Genomic DNA, 8,304 nt, shown 5'->3' with positions numbered 1-8,304 from the left:
AGAGACAGGTTTTCTCCATGTTGGTCAGGCTGGTCTGGAACTCCTGAGTTCAGGTGATCTGCCTGCCTCAGCCTCCCAAAGTGCTGGGATTACAGGCGTGAGTCACTGCGCCTGGCCAGTAGTATATTTTTAAAATTTAGTTTTCTTCGTACCATTAGAATATGAAGATAGAATTAGTTTTCTTTTAGGGGGAGAAGACCTTAGTTTTTCACCCTTGTTATTGATGCGCATCGCCTCCCATCATCAACATTGAGCATTTAGAATGTTCTAGGAATTACAGAACATATAGAAAATGTCTCAGCTCTTGAGAAGCTTGCATCCTAAAAGAAAATAAATCTTTCAAAATAACATTGTTTGGTTTGCTGTTTTTTGAAAAGTATTAAGGGGCTATTCTGTAGAGTGATCTTTGAGTATAACTTAGCCCCATCATTATTTAGAAAACAGAGGAATAAAAATAGAATCACTTTTAAAGATAGATGATGACAGACCATTAAAGATAGGTAGAACTTAAACACAATCTCATCAACTAAACAGAAATTTGCTGCAATAAATAGGATGAGAAAAATAGTTTGTGGAATGCAAGCAAGGGAAACAGGGTATCTTAGACATTGAGTGGAGCCAGAACAATTATGTGGTCTTTTTCCAAGCACATGTCCACCAAGTAGAAATGGTTAGTGACAAGGCAAAGAGCTAAAAAAGGCAGGTAATCTTGTGCAACTGATACATAGAAAGAATAAAGGATCAAAATTGAAGGCAGACTAACAGTATCAAGGAATTCTTAAAAAAACAAATGTGATTCAGAAGCACAAAAGTTACAGTTAGTCAGGCGTGGTGGCTCACGCCTGTAATCCCAGCACTTTGGGAGGCTGAGGTGGGTGGATCATGAGGTCAAGAGATCAAGACCATCCTGGCCAACATGGTGAAACCCCGTCTCTACTAAAAAATAAAAATTAGCTGGGCATGGTGGCATGTGCCTGTAATCCCAGCTAGTCGGGAGGCTGAGGCAGGAGAATTGCTTGAACCTGGGAGGCAGAGATTGCAGTGAGCTGAGATCACACCACTGCACTCCAGCCTGGCACCTGGTGACAGAATGAGACTCTGTCTCAAAAAATAAATAAATAATAAAAACTTACAGTTAATCCTACCCAGTGTTATGATGGACAAAAAACAGTGTGGCTTCCTTAGTTACAAAATGCTATATACCAACATTTCAAATGGAACATATTAAGCTTTTAAAAATCAACCTCTTCTTCCCTTCCAAAAAATAACAACTCATGTTTTTCAGGATGGGAGAAAGAGAAGGGAACATGGAAAATTGTTCAAAACAGTAGTTATGTTAATAATATTTTTGTTTTAATAATCTTTGTGTTTAAATTTGGTAAAAGCCCATTAGCTGCCAAGAAAGAATAAGAAATAAATTTGTAAACATATACAATTTCTTTTAGAGAAGTTTCAGAACCAAAAGACTAATTTACATAGAAACCATAGCTGAAATGTCTACTCATAATACTTTTATTATACTTACACAAACAGTATATGTATTCTTAACAACTAAACACGAATTGATCATGAAAATTTTATAAGATATTAAACAAAGCTAGCTATTATCTAAAATACAAGAGAATTTTTGTTTTGCTGCTGTGCTATATATCTATCTATAAAGTATATATAGTAATATATAAAGTATATATATAAAGTATATATAGTATATATACACATTTTAATGTGTGTATGTATACACATTACTATATATATGTATTAGTAATGTAATACACACTTTATTACATTAAAGTATGTATATATATACATACATATATTCTTGTATATATACATATGTACATTTATATATATATATACACATTTTAATGTAATACATATGTCACATTAAAGTGTGTGTGTGTGTGTGTGTGTGTGTGTATAGTAATAGATATCAAACAATTTGCTTTTACTGCATCTTTAATTTTACATTTGGTCTTATGTTGCCTAAAACATTTAAATACAAATAAAATGAGTGTAGCAAAAAATAATAAATGCAAACAGCAGATAAGTTGACAAATATTAGAATATGAAACTTTCCTGCCCTTCTCCAGAGTAAATTGAGTCACAACTTTGTTGAAAGAAACACTTCTCCAGCTCTAGTCAAAGATTTGTACATTGAGGTTGAGCATGTCACAGATATACATGGTTCAACATGTGATATCCATGGTATACCTGTTTCTATTATAGCCTTGTAAGTGATTCAAACCTTAAAGTATTCAAAATCACTACAGCTGTAACTGAAACCAATTATCCCTTTGATTTACCACCAGGACAAATGGATATGTAGGCAGTTTTATTTGCTTAGACATGGAAGCAGTTTTACATTTACCTTGTTAAACCACAATATACAAAAAGTACCATGCCAAACATGTATAACTTGTATAAAAATTCCACATCCGTATATTGTCTACCTCAAGATTAAAACAGATAACTCCCTAAGTATTCACTGGATCTACTCCCCTAACATTAAACATAAAAACCACATGGTAAATACCAGAATTCAAATAAAAATAACATTTTTTAATTAAAAAATTGTCATGAATTGTAAAGAAGAAAACTACTTGTGGGGCAGCATGAATAAAAAATGGTCTACTGTGTAAATTTTAGAATGAAGCTGACAAAATTTGGAAGACTGGTTAATTTTCTCCTTCTCTTGCTTTGACTTCATCTCTTTGGGTATCTGATGCCCACAATGTCAAGCTGTTTCTCAGTAGTTGCAATACTAGTGTGCAGTCTTTGTATGGCTCTGCACTAAATCCATCAAATTCAACAATGGCTTAATCAAAAGCTGTCTTTGTAAGACAGCAGGCTTACTCTGGGGAGTTCAGAATCTCATAATAGAATACAGAAAAATTAGGGGCCAGGCCCCATCTGGTAGGATGTGTTGGTTGCATTTTCCTTTTTGCTGATTTCAAAAGCTTTTCTGTATGCTTGCTGTGACTGATCCACAATCTCGTTCTTGTCATTACCAGCAGAAACCTCAGCTACATAACAATAGTAGTGTCCTTTTATTTTCAAATAGGAGACTTTGCTCTCTGTGAAGCACTGGGGATCAAGTACATTTCCAAAAGAGATAGAACTTTATTGCAGATATCTCTTAGCTCAGTCTCAATTTTATCTCTGTACTCTTGAAGCAACTGCTTCAAAACTGTTTTGTTTTTTTTTTTTTCAGCACCTTCCATCATTTTTTAATACTTAAAAGACCCTCCAAGATGACCTATGGACTCCTTCAACAATTTTATAAGTAACTGAAAGAAGATTCTTCTCCTCATTGGATAATTCAGCTCCTTGCTCAGTGGTAGACTTCATGCAGGCTGCCAATTCATCATATTGCTCAGCTTCCTTTACCACTTTGGGCTTCTGAACCAGCTCATATTTATCCACGACTGGATGTTCTGTGTCTGGAGTGGGTGGTGGAAGATGAACTAGGGCTCAGCAGTCTCTGTGTGGCAGTTGCAGCAGGAGCAAGGCAGAGATTCTACAATTAATTGTCAGTTTTTTTGTTACGTATGTACATATTTATGTTTAAACATTAAAAAACCTTCATAGCTTTTGGGTTACAAGTGGTTTTTGGTTACATGAATGAATTGTACAATAGTGAAGTCTGAGATTTAAGTCCACCATCACCAGAGTAGTGTACAAGTGTACACTGTATTCAATATGTAGTTTTTTATTCCGCATCCACCTCTAAACCTCCACCTTCTAAGTCTCCATAGTATATTATAGCACTCTGTTTGCCTTTACATATGCATAGTTTAGCTCCCTCTTATAAGTGAGAATATACAGTATTTGATTTTCCATTCCTGAGTCACCTAACTTAGAATAATGGCCTACACCTCCATCCAACATACTTTATTTTTTTTTTATTTTTGAGTAGTATTCCATATTGTATATATATCACATTTTCTTTATCCGCTCATTGGTCAATGGGCATTTAAGTTGGTTCCATATCTCTGTAATTGTGAATTGTGCTACAGTAAACGTGCGTGCAGTTGTCTTTTTGGTATAACAGCATTTTTTTTTTCCTCTGAGTAATGGGATTGCTGTATTGAACAGTAGATCTACCTTTAGTTATTTAAGGAATCTCCACAATGTCTTCCATAGAAGTTGTACTAGTTTACAGTCCCACCAGCAGTTTATAAGTATTCCCTTTCCACCACATTCACACCAACATTCACACCAACATCTGTTGATTTGAAACTTTTTACATAATGGCCATTCTTGCTGGGGTAAGGTGGTATCTCACTGTGGTTTTAATTTGCATCACCCTGATGATTAGTGATGTTGAGCATTCTTTCATATGTTCATTGGCCATTTGTATATCTTCTTTTGAGAAATGCCTATTAATGTCATTTGGCCACTTTCTTTTTTCCAGCAAACATGCTTTATTTTAGAGACATAAATTGTACCAGTAAATTAAAAGAATAGTTTATCAACCTTCCCATTGCCTTTTTGTGGTTTCTCAAAAATCTTTTTTTAAAATTATATTTTAAGTTCTAGGGTACATGTGCAAAATGTGCAGGTTTGTTACGTAGGTATACATGTGCCATGGTGGTTTGCTGCATCCATCACCCCGTCATCTACATTAGGTATTTTGCCTAATGCTATCCCTCCCCTAGCCCCCCACTCCCTGCTATTTCTCCCCTCACACCCCCACCCACCAACAGGCCCCAGTGTGTGATGTTCCTTTCCTTGTGTCAATGTGTTCTCACTGTTCAACACCCACTTATGAGTGAGAACATGCGGTGTTTGGTTTTCTGTTCTTGTGTCAGTTTGTTGAAAATGGTTTTCAGCTTCACCTATGTCCCTGCAAAGGACATGAACTGATCCTTTTTTATGGCTGCATAGTATTCCATGGTCTTTATGTGCCACGTTTTCTTAATCCAGTCTATCATTGATGGGCATCTGGGTTTGTTCCAAGTCTTTGCTATTGTGAACAGTGCTGCAATAAACATATATGTGCCTGTGTCTTTATAATAGAATGATTTATAATCCTTTGGGCATATTCTCAGTAATGGGACTGCTGGGTCAAATGGTATTTCTATTTGTCTCCTGATTTTTTAATTATCACCATTCTAACTAGTATGAGATGGTATCTCGATGTGGTTTTGATTTGCATTTCTCTAATGATCAGTGATGATGAGTTTTCTTTTTTTTTCATATATTTGTTGGCTGCATAAATGTCTTCTTTTGAGTAGTGTCTGTTCATATCCTTTGCTCATTTTTTAATTTTTGTAATGTTTTTTAAGTTCTTCACAGATTCTGGATATTAGCGCTTTGTCAGATGGGTAGAGTGCAAAAAATTTCTCCCATTCTGTTGATTGCCTATTCCCTTTAATGATAGTTTCTTTTGCTGTGCAGAAGCCCTTTAGCTTAATTAGATCCCATTTGTGTACTTTGGCTTTTGTTACCATTGCTTTTGGTGTTTTAGTCACTAAGTCGTTGCCCATACCTATATCCTGAATGGTTTTGCCTAGGTTTTCTTCCACAGCATTCATGGTGTTAGGTCTTTTGTTTAAATCGTTAATCCATCTGGAGTTAATTTTTGTATAAGCTGTAAGGAAGGGATCCAGTTTCAGCTTTCTGCATATGGCTAGCCAATTTTCCCAACACCATTTATTAAATAGGAAATAGTTTCCCCATTGCTTATTTTTGTCAGGTTTGTCAAAGATCAGATGGTTATAGATGTGTGGTGTCACTTCTGAGGCCTCTGTTATGTTCCATGGTCTATATCTCTGTTTTGGTACCAATACCATGTTGTTTCAGTTACTGTAGCCTTGTAGCATAGTTTGAAATCAGGTAGCGTGATGCCTCCAGCTTTGCTTTTGTTTTGTTTTTTTGCTTATGATTGTCTTGGCTATGCAGGATCTTTTTTGGTTCTATATAAAGTTTGAGGTGTTTTTTTTTCCAATTCTGTGAAGAAAATCAATGGTAGCTTGATGAGGATAGCACTGAATCTATAAATTACTTATGATTTGTTTGTGTTTCTTGTAGATTTTGAATATTATTCCCTTGTCAGATGTATAGTTTGCAAATATTTTCTCCCTCTCTGTGGGTTGTTCATCTACTCTACTGATTATTTCTTTTGCTGTGCAGATTTTTAGTTTAATTGGGTCCCATTTATTTATTTACTTATTTATTTAGTTAGTTAGTTAGTTATTTTTGCACTTGCTTTTGGGGCCTTAGTCATAAATTCCTTGCCTAGGTCAATGTCCAGAATAGTTTTTCCTAGGTTTTCTTCTGGAAATTCTATTGTTTCAGGTCTTAGATTTTAATCTTTGATACAACTTGAGTTTATTTATTTATTTATTTATTTGGTAAGATGAGAGATAAGGATCCAGATTCATTCTTCTACATGTGAAAATCCAGTTTTCTCAGCACCATTTATTAGGTGAGGTGTCTTTTCCCCAATTTATGCTTTTGTATGCTTAGTTGAAGATCATGCTTATAAGTATTTGGTTTTATTTCTGGCTTATATAGCCTGTTACACTAGTCTATGTATCAACTTTTATACCAGTACCATGCTATTTTGATAACTATAGCCTTGCAATGTAATTTGAAGTCAGGTAATGTGATGCCTCGAAATTAGTTCTTTTTGCTCAGGTTTGCTTTTGCTGTTTAGGAACTTCTATGGTTCCGTACAAACTTTGGGATTGCTTTTTTCTAATTCTGTGAGAAAATATGTTGGTATTTTAATAGAAATTACATTGAATCTGTAGATAGCTTTGGGCAGTATGATCATTTTCATGATATTGATTCTTCTAATCCATGAGCATGAGATGTGTTTCTATTTGTTTGTGTCATCTATGATTTCTTTCAGCAGTGTCTTATAGTTATTATAGAGATATTTTACCTCCTTGGTTAAGTATATTCCTAAGTATTTTTTTTTTTGCAACTATTGGAAAAAGAATTGAGTTCTTGATTTGATTCTCAACTTTGTTGGTGGTGGTGTATAGCAGTACTACTAATTTCTATATATCGGTTTGTAACCTGACACTTTACTGAACTCATTTATTCAATCTAGAATTTTTTTGGAGGACTTTTAAGGTATACAATCATATCATTGGCCAGTGAATTGACTTCCTCTTTTCCAATTTCATTCCCTGTCTTTCTTTCTTTCTTTCTTCCTTTTCTTTTTCTCTTCTTCCTTCTTTTTTTCTCTTTCTTTCTTTCTTTCTTTCTTTCTTTCTTTCTTTCTTTCTTTCTTTCTCTTTCTTTTACTTTCTTACTTTCTTCCCTCCTTCCTTCCTTCTTTTCCTGTCTGTCTTTCTTTCTTTCTTTCTTTCTTTCTTTCTTTCTTTCTTTCTTTCTTTCTTTCTTTCTTTCTCCTTCCTTTCTTCCTTCCTTCCTTCCTTCCTTTTCTTTCCTTCTCTCTTTCTTTCTCACCTGATTGCTCTGGCCAGGACTTCCAGTCCCATGTGGAATAGAAGTACTGAGTGTGAGCATGCTTGTCTTGTTCCACTTCTCAGGGAGAATGCTTTCAACTTTTCCTTATATGGTGTTGTCTGTGGTTTGTTTGTTTGTTTTTTTCAGTATTGACCAAAATTTATTCAAATCATGTGGGAGAATGAAACAAACATGACAATGGAAATTCAAGTTTACAAAATTACTTTTAAATTTGAAGTGTATTACTGGGAATGAAAAGAGAGTGGCTTTTGATTTCATTTTCTCTGATCTAAGAAGTGACCATTGAACCATTGGCACTGATTATCACGTCCATCACATAATAGTTGATAAATAAGTGGTATCTGAGTTTAACTCACATTGTTAAACACGTGCACTATAATTTCCAAACAGAGTAGTGGGCTGTAAGAAATGTGTTATCCCCTCTGATCAGTGTTTTTCATAAAACATTATACTTTTTTTCTTTTTCTTTTTTGTTTTTTATTCCATTTTAGGTTTTGGGGTACATGTGAAGAACATGCAAGATTGTTGGTCTGTGGATTTTTCATATGCTTTTGTTATTTTGAGTTATGTCCCCTCTATGTTGGTTGAATGTGTTTTTTATAAAAGAATGCTGGATATTATCAAATACTTTTGCTGCATCCATTGAGATAATAATATGTTTTTTGAACGATGAGGTTGTGTCCTTTGTAGGGACATGGATGAACCTGGAAAGCATCATTCTCAGCAAAATGACACAAGAACAGATCAAACACTGCATGTTCTCACTCATAGGTGGGTGTTGAACAATGAGAACACATGGACACAGGGAGGGGAGCACTACACACTGGGGTCTGTTGGGGGGAAATCGGGGAGGGACAG

The 8,304-nt window shown here is 34.9% G+C and overlaps 1 pseudogene; it reads right to left on the bottom strand.

The window, feature by feature from the left end:
- Positions 1 to 2,675: 2,675 nt before the first annotated feature.
- Positions 2,676 to 8,304, bottom strand: part of LOC108297286 — a 9,978-nt pseudogene continuing 4,349 nt past the window's right edge.

This window comes from Cebus imitator, unplaced genomic scaffold (genome assembly GCF_001604975.1).
Source record: "Cebus imitator isolate Cc_AM_T3 unplaced genomic scaffold, Cebus_imitator-1.0 Scaffold787, whole genome shotgun sequence".
In the NCBI taxonomy this organism is placed as follows: Eukaryota; Metazoa; Chordata; class Mammalia; order Primates; family Cebidae; genus Cebus; species Cebus imitator.
Note: the sequence above shows the minus strand (reverse complement) of the source record. Positions and strands in the feature narration are given on the sequence as shown.